The sequence below is a fragment of the Schistocerca gregaria genome, unplaced genomic scaffold (assembly GCF_023897955.1).
Source record: "Schistocerca gregaria isolate iqSchGreg1 unplaced genomic scaffold, iqSchGreg1.2 ptg000762l, whole genome shotgun sequence".
NCBI classification, from domain to species: domain Eukaryota; kingdom Metazoa; phylum Arthropoda; class Insecta; order Orthoptera; family Acrididae; genus Schistocerca; species Schistocerca gregaria.
Genome location: NW_026062133.1, coordinates 46131 through 67509, shown reverse-complemented (window position 1 = coordinate 67509; position 21379 = coordinate 46131).

Below are 21379 nucleotides of genomic sequence, written 5' to 3'. Positions count from 1 at the left end.
GTTACTTGCCGCTCCTGGTACATGGACATAGAATGCTCTGTTGCGGAGAAAAGAAGCAATAATGTGGATGGGGCAGTTGTACTGGTGGAGCTTGTAGATAAGGCGTTATCCGAATGCTTTTCCAATGTCAAGCAGGACTGCTCCAGTACTGTGTCTAATGTTTCTGGCCTGACATATGTGCTCGACTAGTCTGGTCACCTGGTGGGTGGTGCTGTGTTCTTCGCGGAATCGGAATTGTTGTGGGATGATTATGTTGTTATCCTTTAAGAATTGAATTTCTTCAGTTCAGTTTGAATGAGCTTTCCGAGAACCTTTCCAAGGAAGTTGGCCTATAGTTTTGCGGAAATAATAAGTCCTTGTTTGGCTTTGGTAATGTGATGACTCGGGCCTGTTTCCAAGTAGTTTAGTCTGAAGCAAGCATTATATATTGATGTTAGATAGATAATTGATAGTTGCTGGAGGTAGGTGATGTAGTAGTTGCGGTTTGATGGAATCTGGGCCTGATGCCTTCTTAGGATGTGTGTATGTTTGTGATGTGATAAGATACGGGGTTTCTGCGTTTATTGGATTGTGAAAGATGTTCTGATCGGGGCACTTAGGATGCGGTTTTACCCTTCTGAGTACCATTTCCTGGTGGTCATCAGTTTCGTCATCTACCGCTTCTGGTGCTTGGAATTGCCTTTCTAGTGAATCCGCCAGTGCTTCAGCTCGGTCTGTGGGGTCGTTCCTTCCCCATGTAGATGTAGATGTTTCGTGTCTAGTTTACGAGTTTTAAGAAATTTCCAGAATTTTTCCTGGTCCCTTCCTGCTTCTCGTAACGTTTCCTCCCACGCCTCGCTACGGTGGTTTTCGGAGCTCTCTTTTTGATCCTCCCGGCCAATTGCTCTGATTTTCGTCGGTCGGCTGGGTCCCTGTAGTTTTGCCATCTCTTTCTGGCGCGCGCGGGCTGCGGTTGGCGCCTTTGGTGGCAACGGCCGGGGCAAGCAGCGGTGTGTGGTGTGGTGCGGGGCGGGCAGGGGCAGTGGTGGTTGACGGATGGCCTGGGGGCCGAAAAACGGGCCGGCCGGCGGACGGATGTTGAGAGAGGCGGCGCGCACGCGTCTCGCGCGGACACAGGCGCCACAGCGTTGATGATTGGAAGGAGGTGCGGTGCGGGGATGGGCCCAGGAAAAAAGACGGTCGTGGCCCCTGTCTTGGGTGCGTGTCGACGTCAGCACCGTCGGTGTGGTGTGGTGTGGTGTGGTGTGGTGTGGTGTGGTGTGGTGTGGTGTGGTGTGGTGTGGGCAGGGAGGGGGGAAAAGCGGGCTGCGGGCTGCGGGCTGCGGGCTGCGGGCTGCGGAGGGAATGGTGGTGGGGAGTAGGCACACATGTGGGCGGGCGCAAAATCGGCCGGTGCCCGTAAACCGCGGCGGGATATTGGGTGGAAAAGAGGGAAATTGTAGAAAGGAAAACAAGCGGAGGGGGCGAATGTGGTGGGGTGGGGGGACGGGCGGGGGCGAGGCGACAGCTTGCTTTTTCTTTTTCATTTTATTTTATTTTGTTGTAGTGTTTTTGTTTTTTTTTGTTTTTTTGCGTGTGTGTGGCCTTGGAGAGGCTGGTCTTGTCTGGCTTACGCTTTGGGTGCGTGTGTTGGTACTTTTTCGTTTTTTCTTGTTCTGCAGAGCAGGGGCGGGGCGGTGGGAACGGCTGGCTGGCTGTGCCCAGAGGAGGAGGAGACGCTGGCGGCGGGCCCGGCTCCTGGGGCTGCTGTTGCATGCGCTGTGCAAAGAAAGGAAGAGTGGGTTTGTTTGGCTGGTGAAGTGCATTATTTAAGTGTGGGCTTGCCGGCCTGGCTCCGATGCGCAGGTAGATAGATGCCGGCGGCGACCGCAGGCAGGCGCGTTGTGTGTACAGAGGGACGAGCCATGTGTTTTGCAAGCAGGACGTGGCGTGCCGAGTGGAGAGGAGGCGGCGGCTCGGCTCGGTTCGGCCCGGTCCGGCGGTGCCGCGCTGTTGTCGCGGACGTGAGCGCCCCCTGGCGGGCGGGTGGTTGGCGGCGGCGTGGTGGACGCGTGTGGCAGTTGTGTGCACGGGTTGCTTGGGCGAGTGAGCAGTGGCTGGCGGTGTTGGCGCGTCGTCGGGGAGGTATGTGTTGCGGCCGCGTCTGCTGCGCGCTGCGTCGTTGTGTCGACTGTGTGTGGGCGTGGGCACGTGTGCTCTGGCGAGGGCGTCGTAAAAAAGTGGGTCGCGGTGTGCGTGCGTAGCCCGTGATGATGTATTGTGCGTCGCGTCGTTGTGTGCGAAACGGATGCCGAGAGGTGTGTGGTGAGTGCGAAGCGCGAATGTGCGGCGTTTGGCGGTTTCGGTGTGTTTTCTGTTTTTGCGGCGTGAGAGTGGGGCTGGCTGGCTGGCTGGCTGGCTGGCTGTTTGTTGTTGGTGTTGCCTTGTGTGTGTAGGTTGATGGCGCGACGCGGAGGGGACGCCGTTTGCTGCGTGCCTTGCCTCGCGTGTGTTGGCGCGCCGTGCATGTGTTTGGGTCGTGGGGGCGGTGTTTTTGTTTGTATTTGGATTTTCATTTTTTGGCGTGTTGTGTCGTGTATGGCAAGGGCGAGAGGAGTAGTGCGGTAGTGTCGTTGCGGCACGGGCGTCTGGTGGGGCTGTGCGTCGTGGCGGGGAAGGTGTGTAGGTTGCGGCGATGCGGCGAGCCCAGCCCGTCGTTTGACGGTGTGCCGGGTGAGTTGCGCTGCGAATCGAGTGTGGCGGGAAGGGAGCTGCGTGGCGCCTGCGTCCGTTGGCAGCAGGGGCTGTGCCTTTTGAGAGTTTGTTTGATTTCGGGACGACGACGACGACGACGACTGGTTGGTTGGTGGGTGGGGTGGCGTGCACGTTTGTCGTACTGGGCGAGTCGATTGCCTGCCGGCTGGCGAAAGGTGCGCCGCCGCCCGTCTCTCGCGCTCTGTGTTGTTTTTTTTTTTTTTCTGTGTGTGTCGGCTGCGTTTTTGTTTGCGGTGCGCGCGAAGACGGTGGTGCCGAAAGTGTGCCGGCGTGGCGTTGCGACCGCGACGAGCCGCGGGCGCGCCATTTGGCTGGTGTTGCGTGAAGAGCGGCTGTGTACGGGTAGTGGCTGTAGCCGTACGTGTACGTGCACGTGCATCCGGCCCGGCCGCCAGCCCAGCCCAGCCCAGCCCAGCCCAGCCCAGCCGAGTCGGGTGAGCGGAGGCCGACACGTGGTGGTGCTGTGCTCTCTCGGCTCGGGGGGGTTTGTGTGTGTGTGTGTGTGTGTGCGTGCGTGCGTGTGTGTCTCGTTCGCTCTCCGGAATCTGCTCGTTCTGCTGATCCCCGCCTGTCGGCGTCGTTTATTTTTACTTATTTATTTTTTACCTGTTGTTTGTTTTTCGACGTCGTCTTGCAGTTTTGTCCTTTGCGGCGTGCCGACGACCCGCCGCGCGACCTTATGAAACCCCAAAGCGTGGCGTGGCGTGGCGTGGCGTGGCCGAGCCGCAGCAGCTAAGGGGGTGCGGCCGCCTCGACGCCTTAACCTCCTAAACTTCTTTAAGCCGTTAACGCAGCCACCTAAACTAACGTAACCTAACGTAAGCCCTTAGGCCAACCCCCAAGTCGCCTTAACCTAACGTACGTGACCGCAACCTTAGCTTAACGCCTACGTTAAGACGTGACGTCACGTCAACGCTTAACCTAACCCTGACGCCTTCTTAGCCTAACCTGACGTAACCTAAGGTAAGGTAACCGTTGAAAGAAAGAAACCACCTTTGTTTTGACGTTGAGGCGTGTAAGGTCGGCTGTGAGGGCAGATTCGGTGTGTCTGTAGTTGGGGCTGGCTGGTAATTTATTTTGTTTGTTTGTTTATCGTTGTCTTGTTTTCGCCTGTGGCGGGGGGGTTGGCGCTCCGTCGGCCGGTGCCATGTTGCGCAGGCGGCGATCGTAAAAAAGTAGAAAAAAAAAAAGAAAAAAGAAAAAAAAAATGTGTTGGAAGGGCTGTGGGTGTTGGCGGGCGAGGCGAGAGGAGGAGGACGGCCCGCGGCCGTGGCCCGACGGCTGCGGGCCGATCGGGAAAACGGCGGAAGGCGATGGGGCGGCGGAGGTGCGTTTGTGCACGGCCGTCATCGCCGCACGACTCGGCTCGTGTGGCTGTGGCGCCGGCCGCGGTGGCCGGGCTGCCGCGGCGACGGTGTGGGAGTTTTGACGAAGGTTTGGCCATTGTGGCGGGTCGTCGGCTGGGGCTGTGGGGGCGGCATTTGGGCGGGGGCGGCGATTCTCGGCGGGCCGACCCAGGCTGTGGCGCGCGGTGGCTGCAGTTTGGCCGTGGTTTGCGGCGCCGCCGCGGCGACTGGTTGGCGACCGTGGTGTCGGTGTGTGTAGCCCCATCCTCGGTGGTTTGAATGGCGCGGGTGGTTGCGGCGCAGGTTGGGGGCTGCTCCGCGCAGGCTGTCGGACGTTGGGCGGTAGCAAGCGCGGGAGGCGCGGCGCGGCGGCGCGGCGGCGCGCCGAGTGGCGGCCGCTCTCTCGGCCGTCCGCGCCCGCCCGCGACACTGGCTGGGCCAGGCGCGTGCGCGGCTATTCTCTGCTGCGCGCCCCTCGCTGTTGTGCGTCGTCGAAGGAGAGAAGGAAGCGAAAGCAAGGGGAAAAAAGAAAAGAGAACAGGCAAAAGATGGCAGACCAGGCGGCTACGAACGAGACTGCCGCGGCACCCGCCGCCACCGGCACTACGAAGAAGGCCAAGTCTGCGTCGTCTGCGAAGAAGCCGCGCGCCAAGCCTGCGCACCCGCGCACCTCTGAGATGGTGACGGCCGCCATCAAGAGTCTGAAGGAGCGCGGCGGGTCGTCGCTGCAGGCGATCAAGAAGTACATTGCCGCGCACTACAAGCTGGACGCGGAGAAGCTGGCGCCCTTTATCAAGAAGTACCTCAAGTCGGCCGTCGTGGCTGGCGAGCTGGTGCAGACGAAGGGGAAGGGCGCGTCGGGCTCTTTCAAGCTTGCCGGCGCCGGCGGCGGGGCGGCCGAGGGCGGCAAGGCTCGTGGTGGCGGCGGTGGTGCGAAGAAGAAGCGCGCCGCTCCGGCCAGCAAGGAGAAGAAGGGGGCCCGTGCGGCCGGCGCAAAGAAGGCTGGCGGCGTGAAGGCGGCGACCGGTCGGAAGGCGGGCGCCGCCAAGAAGGCGTCTGCGGCGTCGGCCGCTCCCGCGGGTGCGAAGAAGGCGGCTGCGGCCAAGCCGGCCAAGGCCAAGTCGCCGTCGAAGGCGAAGAAGGCCGCCAAGGTTCCGACGAAGAAGCCGAAGGCGCCGCGCCCGAAGAAGGCGACGGCGACGCCGTCTAAGGCGAAGGCTTCGCCCAAGAAGAAGAAGTAAAAAGGGCAGGGAAGGGTTGGCGGTTGACACCGTCGCCTGGAGGCCGGCGCGCAACCAGAGGCTGTCGCGCGGTCCCGGACAAAAACAAAAACGGCCCTTCTCAGGGCCATCAAAGCACGTCGGGAAGGTGTTGATTGTCGTGTCGTGTCGTGGTCGGTCGGTTGCCTTGTTGTCTGTCTGTCTGTCTTGCTTGCTGGCGTTTGTTTGTTTCATGTGTGGATGGTGGTTGGATTGTGGGGTCGTTGGCGGGCGTGGGCGGCGGCGCCGCGGTTGGTGTTACACAAAGTGTATTTTACTTTTATTATTTTTTACCTATTTATTTTGCGCCGCGTTTGTTTGTTTGTTTGTCTTGGTGGTGGTTTTGGAATAGTCTTTTTTGCTTTGCTTTGCTTTCCGGGCGTCACGTTTTGTGCCGTGGCCTGTGTGGGTGGCGCTATTGACGCTTGCGACTTGGTTCGGCCGGTGCGGTGCTTTTTTCTTTTTTTTGGAAACGGCGGCGCCGGGCCGGGCCGGGGGTGGGACGACTGGACTGGAGAGTGAGTGGGGAACTAGTCGTTGCGACCGACAAAGTTTTGCTCGCGACGGAGAGACGTTAGTGGCCCTGAAAAGGGCCGTTTTGTTTGTTTGGCGGTGTGCGGGTTTAGGCGCGCTCGCCGCGGATGCGGCGCGCGAGCTGGATGTCCTTGGGCATGATGGTGACTCGCTTGGCGTGGATTGCGCACAGGTTGGTGTCTTCGAAGAGGCCGACGAGGTAGGCCTCGCTGGCCTCCTGCAGGGCCATGACTGCGGAGCTCTGGAAGCGCAGGTCGGTCTTGAAGTCCTGGGCGATCTCGCGCACTAGGCGCTGGAATGGCAGCTTGCGGATGAGCAGCTCTGTGCTCTTCTGGTAGCGCCTGATTTCTCGCAGGGCGACGGTGCCCGGCCTGTAGCGGTGGGGCTTCTTGACGCCGCCGGTGGCGGGCGCGCTCTTCCTCGCCGCCTTGGTGGCGAGCTGTTTGCGCGGCGCCTTTCCGCCGGTGGACTTGCGGGCCGTTTGCTTTGTCCGGGCCATGGCTACTGCGGATGCGGATGCGGCGTGGAGGATATGCGTGCGCGACGGCGTCCGGTGCTGCCTTGACAACGGGCCCGCGCGCCCCGGGTGCTGCGCTTATATGCCCTCGGTGCGCGGTGGTGGGGGGAGGGGAGGGCGGGCCGCGGGGCCCCAGAGTCTATATAGGGGGGCGGCGCGCGCGCTGGGCGCCACAACCGTAGCCGACTCGCTAGCGCCGGGTGAGGAGCTTGCCTTGCTTTCTGTTTTTTATATTATTGTGGTTGAGACGCTTGAAGAAGAAGAATGACAGGCCGCGGCAAGGGAGGAAAGGGGCTCGGCAAGGGTGGCGCCAAGCGGCACCGCAAGGTGTTGCGCGACAACATCCAGGGCATCACGAAGCCCGCGATCCGCCGCCTGGCGCGCAGGGGCGGCGTGAAGCGCATCTCTGGTCTGATCTACGAGGAGACGCGCGGAGTGCTGAAGGTGTTCCTGGAGAACGTGATCCGCGACGCGGTGACGTACACTGAGCACGCCAAGCGCAAGACTGTGACGGCCATGGACGTGGTGTACGCCCTGAAGAGGCAGGGGCGCACCCTGTACGGTTTCGGCGGTTAGGCGGTGTGAGACCGAAGGAAGGAAAGAGAGATAGATTGAAAAACGGCCCTTTTCAGGGCCACCACAGTGTTCGGAAGTTGAAAAGTGCGAAAGAGTCTGTGTTGCTGGTTTTTCTTTTCCTTTTTAGTCTACTTGGCCTTTTAGTTTTGTTTGGAGTTTTTTTTGACGTGGTGTGCGGTGCGGTTGGGAGGGAAGGAAGCGTGCCCTTGCGTTGTGTGAGCTCCTTCCTTCCTTCCTTCCTTCCCCTCCCTCTTTGCTTGTATGCTTCTTGTCGGTGGATGGGCTGTGTGTTGCGGCGCGGCTGAGCGCCGAGGGGTTATTTTTGAGGTGTGTTGTTGTGCGCCACGTGTGCTGGTTAATGGTCGCGAGACTGTGCGTGCGTGGAGTTGAGTGGAGGAGGTGGCCAAGTACGTGTGTACAAGATGGCGGCGCCTGTGTGTGTAAGAAGGAAAAAAAAACCGTACACAGAGAGAGAGAGAGAGAGAGAGAGAGAGAGAGAGAGAGAGAGAAAAGTGGTGCGACGAACGACTGGAATTCTGCTTTGGACGTAGGTTTGTGTGGTGGCCCTGAAAAGGGCCGATTGTGTTTTGTTTTTTGAGCCGAGGCGGCAAATGGCGCGCTGCGTGCCAAGGGAGCACGCGGCGGTTGCCGATTGCGCTGTCTCTCTTTTAGGCCTTCTTCTCGGTCTTCTTTGGCAGCAGGACGGCCTGGATGTTGGGCAGGACACCTCCCTGTGCGATGGTGACGCCCGACAAGAGCTTGTTGAGCTCCTCGTCGTTGCGTATGGCGAGCTGCAGGTGGCGCGGGATGATGCGCGTCTTCTTGTTGTCGCGGGCCGCGTTTCCGGCCAGCTCGAGCACCTCAGCCGCGAGGTACTCCATGACGGCGGCGAGGTAGACGGGCGCCCCGGCGCCGACGCGCTCGGCGTAGTTTCCCTTGCGCAGGAGGCGGTGGATTCTGCCGACCGGGAACTGGAGCCCAGCCCTGCTTGAGCGGGACTTTGACTTGCCCTTGACTTTGCCTCCCTTTCCGCGTCCGGACATGGCGATGGGCTAGTTTGGAAAGAAGCGAGAAAGAAAAAGCACAACGCCCCAAACGGTGCGAGCCGCAGCGAGTCGAGCAGCGGAGTGCGTGCCGGCGCCGGCGGGGTGGGGGTCCTTTATGGGCTCGGGTGCGGCGGCCGGTTGCGCGCGCGCCCCATTGGTCGGCGGCCGCAGCAGGGCGAGCTGGTAAAGGTGCGGCGGCGGCGTGCGGCGGGTGCCACTGTGTGGGGAGACGCTGACTGGAGCGGAGCGCTTGACTGTGTTACGCGATAGTGCAGTGTGATTTCCGCGCGTTTCTGTTTAATCGGCGTAGTGGGACGATCGTTTCCTGCGTTGTTCCGCGTCGTCGTTTAGTCGAGGCGTTTACTTCCTGCGTTGCTGTTGGCCGTCGCGCCCGTTGATTTCGTCGTTCGCGGCGGAGTCAAAGGCCACGATGGCCTCTTCCTCTGCCGGTTCTCGAGGCTTGTTTGCTTCGTCCGGCACAAATATTATGTCTTGTGCTGCGTTGCTGTCGTACTCATCAGAATCATGTCCACCTTCTTCTCGTTCAGTTCACCGTCGACTGTCGGATCCAACCATCCAGATGACTAAAGAAAATTTCACTCACGCCATTCAGACGAAAGATCAGATGCAGCAGGGCAGCGTTGAGCTGGATTCCCCCGAGATCAGGGAAATATCCGGCCCAGGGCCCGCGGCACCGCCCGGTGACCCGCGGCCGAGTAGCATAGGGCCAGGCTCCGGCGGGAAACCTAACGGTGACAACGATGCCGTCCTGGCTGCCCCTCCACCCAGCTCCGCTGTCACTGCAGCTCCTGCTACGCGTCGAAAGTCGACGAAATTATCAACGAAGGCGCGGGATGCTCCGTACTCGCATGCTTCACGTAAGCATGCACATCCCCCTTCGCATACCGACTCAGAATCAACAGAAACGAGGGCGCCTGACAGGAAGAAACTGTCCACTGACCGTCAGGATCCTGTTCCGTCTCATGACGCCTCCGCTACCCATGCGGCGACCGACTCCGGTCTGGTCGACATGGCAGACGCCTATGAGGTCACAGTCCCGACGTCGAATAGGTTTGAAAGTTTAGCTGAGGTCACACCAGCCGATCAAGACTTCTCAAACAACCCGCCGGCTCCTCCACCAGTCAAGGGCCCCAAGGTGCCACCTATAATCGTCCATGACACGATCAACTACCTCGATCGAGTCAAGGAGCTGAAGGGGCACCTGAAGGGCTCCTTTTCATGTCAATATAAAAGAGGAAGCATCCGCTACGAATTTGAAAACCCGTCGGATTACCGATACATGATTGAATATCTCAAGGCTCGTGCCATACAATACCACACATACGATCTCGACCCGCTCAAAATTTTGAAGGTCGTCGTGAGGCACCTTGAACCCACCACCCCTCCCGCTGACGTCAAGGAGGCGCTGGAGGAGTTGGGCTTCACTGTGCAGTCTGTCACTGTTATGCACCAGCAAGTGCCAGACGCACAGGGCAAGCTCACCGATGTCAAGTGGCCTCTATTCGTCGTTGTACTTCTTTGCACACCAAATGTATACGACGTCTATAAAATCAAATTCCTCCTCCACATGAAGGTTGACGTCGAATCTTACCGAAACGAGTCTGGCTTGACGCAATGCTTCAATTGCCAGCGTTTCGGTCACGGCTCCCGCAACTGCGGCCGTCTGCCGCGTTGCGTCAAATGTGCCGGTGACCATCTCACCCGACTCTGCCAAAAAAAGCCCACGGATCCGCCTAAATGCTGTAATTGCGGACAGGCTCATCCAGCCAACTATCGCAAATGCTCCGCATACCAGAAAGCACTGGAGAACTCCCGCAATTCTTCTACTCCCTCAGCTTCGGCGCCCTCGACGCCAGCTGCTCCACCAACTGATGCCTCAAATTTTCCGCGCCTGCGAACACGCCGTGCCCATCCACCGCCTCCTTCTTCTGCTACCAGCTCGGGGCCTTTGCCACAGCGTAGTCCTGCTTCGCGCCCATCGACGACATCCTCCTCAGCCTGGGGAACTGCAAACCCTTCCCCAGAGCCCTCTGCACCCCCGCCCCCTACCTTCTCCTTCCCCTTTTCAAACCATCTTTCTGATCTTGCTGCCTTGTTGCAGCAATTCAACATTCGTAAAATCATTTCTATTGTCCGTTCCACTATCAACCAACTCAATTCAGCTTCTGATCCATTCAGTAAACTTATGATAATCCTATCAGCTTTCATCTCTTATTTCTCTGATGGACCCTAATCTCAGTCGCCCCTTTCGTATTGTCAGTTGGAACGCTGATGGTGTTCTTCGCCAACGTCATTCCCTTGAGGGCTTTCTCGATGATAGGGGGATCGACATAGCCCTTATTTCAGAGACGCACTTAAAGCCACATCACCAGTTTACTGTCCCCAACTATTATGTACATCGATCCGACCGCGCGGATCGGCCACATGGCGGAACTCTTGTCTTAGTCAAGCAGTGCCTTACGCACCGACTTCGACAGATACCGCACCTGGACCACCTGGAGGCTACGGCCATAGATATACAGCTCTACGGACAACCATTGACGCTTGCGGCGGCCTACAACTCCCCTGCTCGCGCTATACTCCCAGCTGACTTGGATGTCCTCTTCCACCTGAGCCCCAAGGTCCTAGTGGGGGGGGACTTCAACTCCAAGCATGGGACATGGGGATGCCGTTCCACCAACGCTAATGGACGTCGGCTATTCCAATATCTTGACCACAATGCCGCTATCCGTGTCATTGCCCCAGATTCTCCAACGCATTTTCACAAGACAGCTCTCTACCGTCCTGACATTCTCGACATCTTCTTGGCTCGGGATATCCCGTGGGTCCACCGGATTTCTGTGGTCTCGGAACTTGATTCCGATCACAATCCGGTGATCCTCGAATTCCTCGACGCCCGCCCTCAGGACCAGCTCCGTCCAGCCTATGTGATTAACACCGACTGGGAGCGCTACCAACAACTTGTAGACATACACGTACTTGAACTGCCACCTATTACCCGCCGCAGCCACATCGATCCGTCGGCGGACCGTTTTGCAAAGATTCTCACCGAATGCTACCGCACCTCTTCTAGGCGAGTCCTCCAGCCCCCTCGTCGCCTGGACCTTCCGCCAGACGTCCAGGAACTGATTCGCACCAAACGTCGGTTTCGTCGCCGGTGGCAACGCCTCCGCGACCCAATCGACAAACGCATCTGGCAATCACTGGCTCAAGAACTTCGAATACGTCTCCAAGAAGTCCACGATCAGGCATGGAATCAACGCCTTCGCGAGGCCGCAAACCGTCCTGACCGTCTGTGGCGCATAGTCAAGGAGACTACATCCACTCCTCTTCCCTCTCAGCCCCTTCACGGTCCCCAAGGCCTGGTCTACTCGCCTCAGGACAAGGCGGAGGCCCTCGCACACAGTCTTGAGCGGCAATTTCGCCTCAACGACGTCAACGACGACGAGGCTGACGCCCATGAGACCCGCGTCCATCGTCGGGTCCGTCGGCTCCTTCGCCGTCGTACCGACTCCTCCTTTCCACCGGTCACTCTCCCAGTATTGGCGACTTATATCAGTAACATTCCATCCAGTAAGGCCCCGGGTCCCGACGGCATCCGGCCGGCCCTTCTTCACCACCTCTCTCCTGCTGCACTTACCTACCTGGTTACCCTTTACAACAGCTGCCTCTCCTATAATTACTTCCCTCCGGTTTGGAAGCTGGCCCGTGTCATTGCCCTCCCGAAACCCCGCAAGGATCCACTCTTCCCACAGAACTACCGCCCCATTTCCCTCCTCAACTTCCTTGGCAAGATCCTAGAACGCATCATCCTCTCCCACCTTCAATCCTTCCTTGATGCTCACTCCATCCTCATCCCCCAACAGTTCGGGTTTCGGGCTGGCCATGGCACGGTCCACCAGCTGATCCGCCTCCACGATACTATCCGCAGGGCGCAGCTTGAGCGTCAAAGTACAGGCATGGTATTATTAGACATTGAGAAGGCCTTTGACCGGGTGTGGCATGAGGGCTTACTCTATAAGCTTGCTGACTATGGTTGCCCTCTCCACATCATCCACATCCTCCGACGCTTTTTAACAGGGCGATCATTTTACGTAATACAGGGCCGAGACCGTAGTTCGATTCGAACCGTGGAAGCAGGTGTGCCCCAGGGGTCTCTCCTCTCCCCGGTACTATACGCAATATACACCAATGACATCCCATCCCGTGCCTCCAACCAACTGGCCCTCTACGCGGATGATACTGTTGTCTTCACCTCCCACCGCAACCTACAATTCATTGCTATGAATCTCACACGCCACCTCGAACAGATCACCCAGTGGAGCAATAAATGGAAAATAAAAATCAATGCGGATAAGACTCAGGCCATCCTCTTTACAAACAAACGAGCTCCGCCGGCTCGCCTGGTGGAACTTGAAGGTCGTCGCATTGCATGGTCACAAACAGTCACCTATCTCGGCCTCACGTTAGACACCCGCCTCACGTGGAAACCCCACATTGATGGTGCCTGTCAAAAAGCATACGTAATGCTACACAAACTCTACCCATTGTTGAAGGGCCCAGGCCTTTCGATCCACTCCAAGCTGCTCATCTGGACGTCCTGCGTCCTGTCACTCCTGCTATACGGGTGCGAGCTGTGGGGCCTAGCAGCTGACACCCATGTTCTCCAGGCCCAGGTGGTGCAAAGTAAATCACTCAGGATCATATTAAATGCTCCCCGTTACGTCTCCAACAATGACATCCGCCGTATTCTCCGTATTCCGCCGCTGGTGCAACAACTCCGACTTCGCGCCTCGAACACACTTACCTTCCTCCAAAACTCACCTCATGATCACCTTACAGCTCTTTGTCATGCTGTTGGAGACGTACCTTACCCTCATCCAACGCTGATACTTCAGCGCCGGTATCGCCCCAACTGACGGTCTCACCGCAGCTGGGTTTCTGCTAATGTTTTGATCGCTCAACTTTACTATTATACCGTCCTTGTCGCATAAAAACGCCATTTCGAACCAAATATTCACTCTGAAGGCAGGCCCAGAGCGATCCTTCAATAAGTCAGGGGACGTAAGTCCCGTCAAGTTTGCGGGTGGTGGTGGTGGGTGGTGCGGCGGGTGCCACTGTGTGGGGAGACGCTGACTGGAGCGGAGCGCCTGACTGACTGACTGACTGCGCGTGCCTGCCTGCCTGCCTGCCTGCCTGCCTGCCTGCCTGCCTGTTTGTTCGTGATGCCGCCCAAGACTAGCGGGAAAGCCGCCAAGAAGGCTGGCAAGGCGCAGAAGAACATTTCGAAGGGCGACAAGAAGAAGAAGCGCAAGAGGAAGGAGAGCTATGCCATCTACATCTACAAGGTGCTGAAGCAGGTGCACCCTGACACGGGCATCTCTTCGAAGGCGATGAGCATCATGAACAGCTTCGTGAACGACATTTTCGAGCGCATTGCGGCCGAGGCTTCTCGCCTGGCGCACTACAACAAGCGCTCGACCATCACGTCCCGCGAGATCCAGACCGCTGTGCGGCTCTTGCTGCCTGGCGAGCTGGCCAAGCACGCGGTGAGCGAGGGCACGAAGGCGGTGACCAAGTACACGAGCTCCAAGTAAGGAGGTGGCTCTTGGAAATAGGAGGCTCGTCCGCGGCGCGGCGAAGAAAAGAAAAAACGGCCCTTTTCAGGGCCACCAAAATGCCTTTGCGGGAAGGGCGGAATTGTTGTTGTTGTTGTTGTTGTTGTTGTGAGCGGGTGGACGGGCGGCACAGCTGTAGCTGTAGCTTGTGGTGTGGTGTGGTGCGGCGCCGGCGCCTTTGGTTTTGGTGTGACGTTGGGATACGCACTTTAGGCCACAGCCGGGTCGTGGGCGTGGGTGTTTCGAGACGTGTTGGTGTTAGGGGGGCGGATCGCTGGAGTTGGCTTGTTTGATATATATATTTTTTTTTTTTTTTTTGTCCCCTTTGTATGGTATGGCCGGAGGTGTGGAACGGAAAGCAAACCGCGATTGTCGGATGTCACACCGTTGGTGGCGAGGGTGAGAAACACGTTGCCGCCTACAGCTGCTTCTACGCCGAGCGGGTGGGTTAAGTTAGTAGTTGGTTGGTTGGGCGACGTAAAAGTGGAGCGTGGAGGTGTGTGTGAACGTGAGGAGACACGCATTGCATTGTATTTGTACGCGCGAGGTGAGTTAGGAGACCACGCGCCACGACGTACGGTGCCCTCTTTCGACCTGACGTCTGACGTCTGGAGGCGGTGTCGTCATTCTGGATGTACGTGTATTTTCCGCTCAGTTGAGTGAGGTGACGCGAGACGACGGCGTCGGTGGTGTTTTTGTTTTGTTGTTGGCGCCCCGGGGATGAAGAGGGGCACCCGACGGTAACGAGAGGTTGCACTTTGTGATCGGTCGAATGTCCGGGGAGCGAGGAATAGGGTGGGGGGTTGAAAAGAAACGCCAGTGTAGGGCAACGGGACGGTGAACGTTCCCGTGGTGTCGGAGGTGTGCAGTGGGGGGGAGGAAAAAAAAAAAGCGCGTAACGGCGCGGCTGCCGTGGTGGAAACGTTCTCTCCAACTGTGGTGGTGTCCCCTGTGTGTTTTGTTGTTCTCTATATCGTGTGTCCCCTCGCACAAGACGCTCTCTGGGCGGGTTTGATTCATTCATTTTTGCATAGTCACGTAGCGTAGAATGGAATGCGCAAGAGTTGAGTGAGACTGGCGACGGTATATGGTCTGAGCAGCGTCAGCTGCACTGCACTCCCCGGAAAAGAATCTTGGATGCCGTGCTAACTGAAATTTGGTGGACGGGGTTCTCAAGGCTGTTTTGCTATTTTCTTGTTTGTTTGTCTCTAGTTAAGATGGTGAAATGACGTCGAAGAAGCAGTATTGCAAATACTGTTATGGAAATGCCCTAGTTTGATGAAAGGAAATGTGTGTTGAATATACAGGATGGTAAAGACCAAGTGCGTTGAAAGAAACGTTGTGAAGGAACGAACGTTCCCTGAATTGGTTTCTTTTTGTTCCCGAGTTGTGTACAATGGACGACGGTTGTGCCATATCGCAGCATTGCATCATCCCCAGGTTTGATTTCAATTGAGCGATAAAAAAAGGAAAAAGAGAAGAACAAGAACACTATCGAAATGGTCTATGGTGTGTGACCCACAATTGTTGTCTTTAAATCACTTACCCAACCATGTCGTAAAAATATTTTTTTTTTTTTTTTTTTTTTTTTTTTTTTTTTTTACAGTGGCTGCCGAATGACCTAGATGTAACAGAGAGAGAGAGAAACACATGGCGTGTCAGATGTTTGTTTTCTTTTCCCCCCCCCCCCCCCCCCCCTCTCGTCAAGTGGCAAATGCGAACACCGTCAGCTGTAATTGACGATCGACACTAGTATGGCGCGAAAAGGGGGTGCGACCTGTGCAGTTGTGGGTGAAACTTTGGGTGATGGGCTGTCATGCGGCATCGCGTGCGTTCATTACCCCTCGGCGGCGGCGGCGGCGGCGGCGGCGGCGCCGCAGCTCCGTCCAGCTCGCGCTCTCGGAAACAACCCTCTCGTAATGCCGCGTCTCCTCCGTCACTGCAATTTTCAAAGGGAAACCTGTGTGGCCGGTGGGGGTGTGTCAACCGTTGGCCCTCAAGCTCCGCCGACAAAAAGTGTTGAGTGTATCCAGTGTGAGAGAGGTTGACGCTTTTCGTGGTGTGTGTGTGTGTGTGTGTGTGTGTGTGTGTGGCAATGTTTTGAAAAGTTTGCAACGTACGTTAAGAAGTGTTGACGCTGAAACTTGCGGGCTGTGTGGCCCTGGTGGTTGGCTGGCTGGAGACGCGGGCGTGTCCAGTCGGTCGGTTGTTGTGGCTGAAAGGTACGTATACGGTTCCGCCGTCCCGTCGGAACTGCGTCTGTCTGGAAGGTATGACGTGACGTGCAGTTTTTATTAGGTCAGCCCTTGTTGTGTATTGTTCCATTTGTTGCTCACTCGTCACCCGTATTTGGTGTGGCGATGTATGTGGACGTACTGCTGGATCAGTGTCAGGGTTTCCGTGGGAGGTGTTGGTTGGGTTGGATTTGCCTGACACGGCTGAGTCCGCAATTGGCCTGCCGTTCGTTGATGCGATATGTGGGTTCTGAGGAAGAATGTGTACGAGATAGTTGCCCCTGCCCTGCCCTTTCTTTCGCGTTCGTGTGTGCCCCCCTTGTTGTGTAGTGTGGGTTGAACATGGTTCTTTACCGAGTGGGGGGGAATGGGATGGACGGATCCGTTGCTGTTGCTGTCACCGTCAAGACAACGCACGCACGCACGCACGCACCCCTGTCCTACGAGAAGGTGTGTCAACCGGGGTTTCGGTAGTCGTGTGTGTAGGGGACGGGGAGAAGCAAAGTGGAGAGTGCGGCACGGGCAGAGAGTGGAATTGGGGCGCGTTGATGTTGGGAAACATGCCCCAAGGGTTGCGGGATGATGTGGCGGTGAGAGCGGGGGGCGGGGGAGAAAAGAAAAGCGAAAAAGAACTAAGGAAGAGGAGGAGGCGTGCGTGTGCGCAGTGGCGGGGCCCCAAAGACCTGTCGTGTGGTGTCGGCCGAACGCGAGCGCGAACGCGAACGCGAACGCGTGTGCGGGGCAGCGTCGGCACGGAGAAGCGAGGAGGAGAGAGAGAGAGAGAGCTGGTCTGATGGGTATTTTTTACCCCCTGTACTCGAAGGACCGGATCTGTCCTTGATCCCTGCCTTCTGTCTGATTATGTTGGGTAACAAAATGATGGGATGATAGGGTCTCTTGGGTGTGTGTAGATGTTTGTTTGTTTGAGTGAGTGTTATGGTGTTTGTATTTTATTTTTGTTTATCATGGTATGTTGTAGTTTGTGGTGTTTTGTCGTGATGGGAAATGTCGTTCTTGGGTCGGGTGGATTTTGGTCCCAGATTTCTGATGAGTGGGTGGTTCGAATCCGTGGTTTGGTGGAAAAAAAACAAAAAAAAAAAAAAAAAAAAAACTTTATGGATTTTTCTTTGGATGATTTCCGGGATTTTGATTGAGTATGTTATGGTTTGTGTATATGTCTCGGTTTGTCTGGTACCGGCCGGCATCAGCAGTAATTCTGAAGTATTTGTTCTGCACCCTTTTTTACTCTTGTTATGTTTGGTGTCTGCGGCCATTGACGAGATTTTTCAGAGCCGTAAGTGATGGCTGGTTCCTATGACGGTTTTGAAGATTTTCTTTTTGGCGCGCATATTTATTCTGTTTCCTTTGATGATTGGGTACAGTCTGAATATTGCTGCTGCAGCCTTGTTACAAACGTGTGTAACATGGTCTCTAAATGTCAACCTCTTGTCCAGCTTGATGCCTAGATACTTTATTGTGCCTGACCATGGAAGATTGTTATTTCTGAGGCGTATATGCAGGTTAGGAGGTATTCTTTTTGAATGTGAATCGTATTGTATTGCTTGGGTTTTCTCCGCGTTTATTGTTTTTTTGGTTAGCCCATTTCTGGATGGATTGTAGGTGTTGCTCTATTTTTGTGACTCTATATTGCAGGTTAGAACTGCTGCGGTAGACTGCAGTGTCGTCTGCAAATAGTGACAAGTGTCCTCCCAGCTGTTTGTTTGTGTATATTGAGTAGAGAATGGGCCCCAGCACTGAGCCTTGCGGGACTCCAGCCTCTATGGATCTAGTGTTACTTGCCGCTCCTGGTACATGGACATAGAATGCTCTGTTGCGGAGAAAAGAAGCAATAATGTGGATGGGGCAGTTGTACTGGTGGAGCTTGTAGATAAGGCGTTATCCGAATGCTTTTCCAATGTCAAGCAGGACTGCTCCAGTACTGTGTCTAATGTTTCTGGCCTGACATATGTGCTCGACTAGTCTGGTCACCTGGTGGGTGGTGCTGTGTTCTTCGCGGAATCGGAATTGTTGTGGGATGATTATGTTGTTATCCTTTAAGAATTGAATTTCTTCAGTTCAGTTTGAATGAGCTTTCCGAGAACCTTTCCAAGGAAGTTGGCCTATAGTTTTGCGGAAATAATAAGTCCTTGTTTGGCTTTGGTAATGTGATGACTCGGGCCTGTTTCCAAGTAGTTTAGTCTGAAGCAAGCATTATATATTGATGTTAGATAGATAATTGATAGTTGCTGGAGGTAGGTGATGTAGTAGTTGCGGTTTGATGGAATCTGGGCCTGATGCCTTCTTAGGATGTGTGTATGTTTGTGATGTGATAAGATACGGGGTTTCTGCGTTTATTGGATTGTGAAAGATGTTCTGATCGGGGCACTTAGGATGCGGTTTTACCCTTCTGAGTACCATTTCCTGGTGGTCATCAGTTTCGTCATCTACCGCTTCTGGTGCTTGGAATTGCCTTTCTAGTGAATCCGCCAGTGCTTCAGCTCGGTCTGTGGGGTCGTTCCTTCCCCATGTAGATGTAGATGTTTCGTGTCTAGTTTACGAGTTTTAAGAAATTTCCAGAATTTTTCCTGGTCCCTTCCTGCTTCTCGTAACGTTTCCTCCCACGCCTCGCTACGGTGGTTTTCGGAGCTCTCTTTTTGATCCTCCCGGCCAATTGCTCTGATTTTCGTCGGTCGGCTGGGTCCCTGTAGTTTTGCCATCTCTTTCTGGCGCGCGCGGGCTGCGGTTGGCGCCTTTGGTGGCAACGGCCGGGGCAAGCAGCGGTGTGTGGTGTGGTGCGGGGCGGGCAGGGGCAGTGGTGGTTGACGGATGGCCTGGGGGCCGAAAAACGGGCCGGCCGGCGGACGGATGTTGAGAGAGGCGGCGCGCACGCGTCTCGCGCGGACACAGGCGCCACAGCGTTGATGATTGGAAGGAGGTGCGGTGCGGGGATGGGCCCAGGAAAAAAGACGGTCGTGGCCCCTGTCTTGGGTGCGTGTCGACGTCAGCACCGTCGGTGTGGTGTGGTGTGGTGTGGTGTGGTGTGGTGTGGTGTGGTGTGGTGTGGTGTGGTGTGGGCAGGGAGGGGGGAAAAGCGGGCTGCGGGCTGCGGGCTGCGGGCTGCGGGCTGCGGAGGGAATGGTGGTGGGGAGTAGGCACACATGTGGGCGGGCGCAAAATCGGCCGGTGCCCGTAAACCGCGGCGGGATATTGGGTGGAAAAGAGGGAAATTGTAGAAAGGAAAACAAGCGGAGGGGGCGAATGTGGTGGGGTGGGGGGACGGGCGGGGGCGAGGCGACAGCTTGCTTTTTCTTTTTCATTTTATTTTATTTTGTTGTAGTGTTTTTGTTTTTTTTTGTTTTTTTGCGTGTGTGTGGCCTTGGAGAGGCTGGTCTTGTCTGGCTTACGCTTTGGGTGCGTGTGTTGGTACTTTTTCGTTTTTTCTTGTTCTGCAGAGCAGGGGCGGGGCGGTGGGAACGGCTGGCTGGCTGTGCCCAGAGGAGGAGGAGACGCTGGCGGCGGGCCCGGCTCCTGGGGCTGCTGTTGCATGCGCTGTGCAAAGAAAGGAAGAGTGGGTTTGTTTGGCTGGTGAAGTGCATTATTTAAGTGTGGGCTTGCCGGCCTGGCTCCGATGCGCAGGTAGATAGATGCCGGCGGCGACCGCAGGCAGGCGCGTTGTGTGTACAGAGGGACGAGCCATGTGTTTTGCAAGCAGGACGTGGCGTGCCGAGTGGAGAGGAGGCGGCGGCTCGGCTCGGTTCGGCCCGGTCCGGCGGTGCCGCGCTGTTGTCGCGGACGTGAGCGCCCCCTGGCGGGCGGGTGGTTGGCGGCGGCGTGGTGGACGCGTGTGGCAGTTGTGTGCACGGGTTGCTTGGGCGAGTGAGCAGTGGCTGGCGGTGTTGGCGCGTCGTCGGGGAGGTATGTGTTGCGGCCGCGTCTGCTGCGCGCTGCGTCGTTGTGTCGACTGTGTGTGGGCGTGGGCACGTGTGCTCTGGCGAGGGCGTCGTAAAAAAGTGGGTCGCGGTGTGCGTGCGTAGCCCGTGATGATGTATTGTGCGTCGCGTCGTTGTGTGCGAAACGGATGCCGAGAGGTGTGTGGTGAGTGCGAAGCGCGAATGTGCGGCGTTTGGCGGTTTCGGTGTGTTTTCTGTTTTTGCGGCGTGAGAGTGGGGCTGGCTGGCTGGCTGGCTGGCTGGCTGTTTGTTGTTGGTGTTGCCTTGTGTGTGTAGGTTGATGGCGCGACGCGGAGGGGACGCCGTTTGCTGCGTGCCTTGCCTCGCGTGTGTTGGCGCGCCGTGCATGTGTTTGGGTCGTGGGGGCGGTGTTTTTGTTTGTATTTGGATTTTCATTTTTTGGCGTGTTGTGTCGTGTATGGCAAGGGCGAGAGGAGTAGTGCGGTAGTGTCGTTGCGGCACGGGCGTCTGGTGGGGCTGTGCGTCGTGGCGGGGAAGGTGTGTAGGTTGCGGCGATGCGGCGAGCCCAGCCCGTCGTTTGACGGTGTGCCGGGTGAGTTGCGCTGCGAATCGAGTGTGGCGGGAAGGGAGCTGCGTGGCGCCTGCGTCCGTTGGCAGCAGGGGCTGTGCCTTTTGAGAGTTTGTTTGATTTCGGGACGACGACGACGACGACGACTGGTTGGTTGGTGGGTGGGGTGGCGTGCACGTTTGTCGTACTGGGCGAGTCGATTGCCTGCCGGCTGGCGAAAGGTGCGCCGCCGCCCGTCTCTCGCGCTCTGTGTTGTTTTTTTTTTTTTTCTGTGTGTGTCGGCTGCGTTTTTGTTTGCGGTGCGCGCGAAGACGGTGGTGCCGAAAGTGTGCCGGCGTGGCGTTGCGACCGCGACGAGCCGCGGGCGCGCCATTTGGCTGGTGTTGCGTGAAGAGCGGCTGTGTACGGGTAGTGGCTGTAGCCGTACGTGTACGTGCACGTGCATCCGGCCCGGCCGCCAGCCCAGCCCAGCCCAGCCCAGCCCAGCCCAGCCGAGTCGGGTGAGCGGAGGCCGACACGTGGTGGTGCTGTGCTCTCTCGGCTCGGGGGGGTTTGTGTGTGTGTGTGTGTGTGTGCGTGCGTGCGTGTGTGTCTCGTTCGCTCTCCGGAATCTGCTCGTTCTGCTGATCCCCGCCTGTCGGCGTCGTTTATTTTTACTTATTTATTTTTTACCTGTTGTTTGTTTTTCGACGTCGTCTTGCAGTTTTGTCCTTTGCGGCGTGCCGACGACCCGCCGCGCGACCTTATGAAACCCCAAAGCGTGGCGTGGCGTGGCGTGGCGTGGCCGAGCCGCAGCAGCTAAGGGGGTGCGGCCGCCTCGACGCCTTAACCTCCTAAACTTCTTTAAGCCGTTAACGCAGCCACCTAAACTAACGTAACCTAACGTAAGCCCTTAGGCCAACCCCCAAGTCGCCTTAACCTAACGTACGTGACCGCAACCTTAGCTTAACGCCTACGTTAAGACGTGACGTCACGTCAACGCTTAACCTAACCCT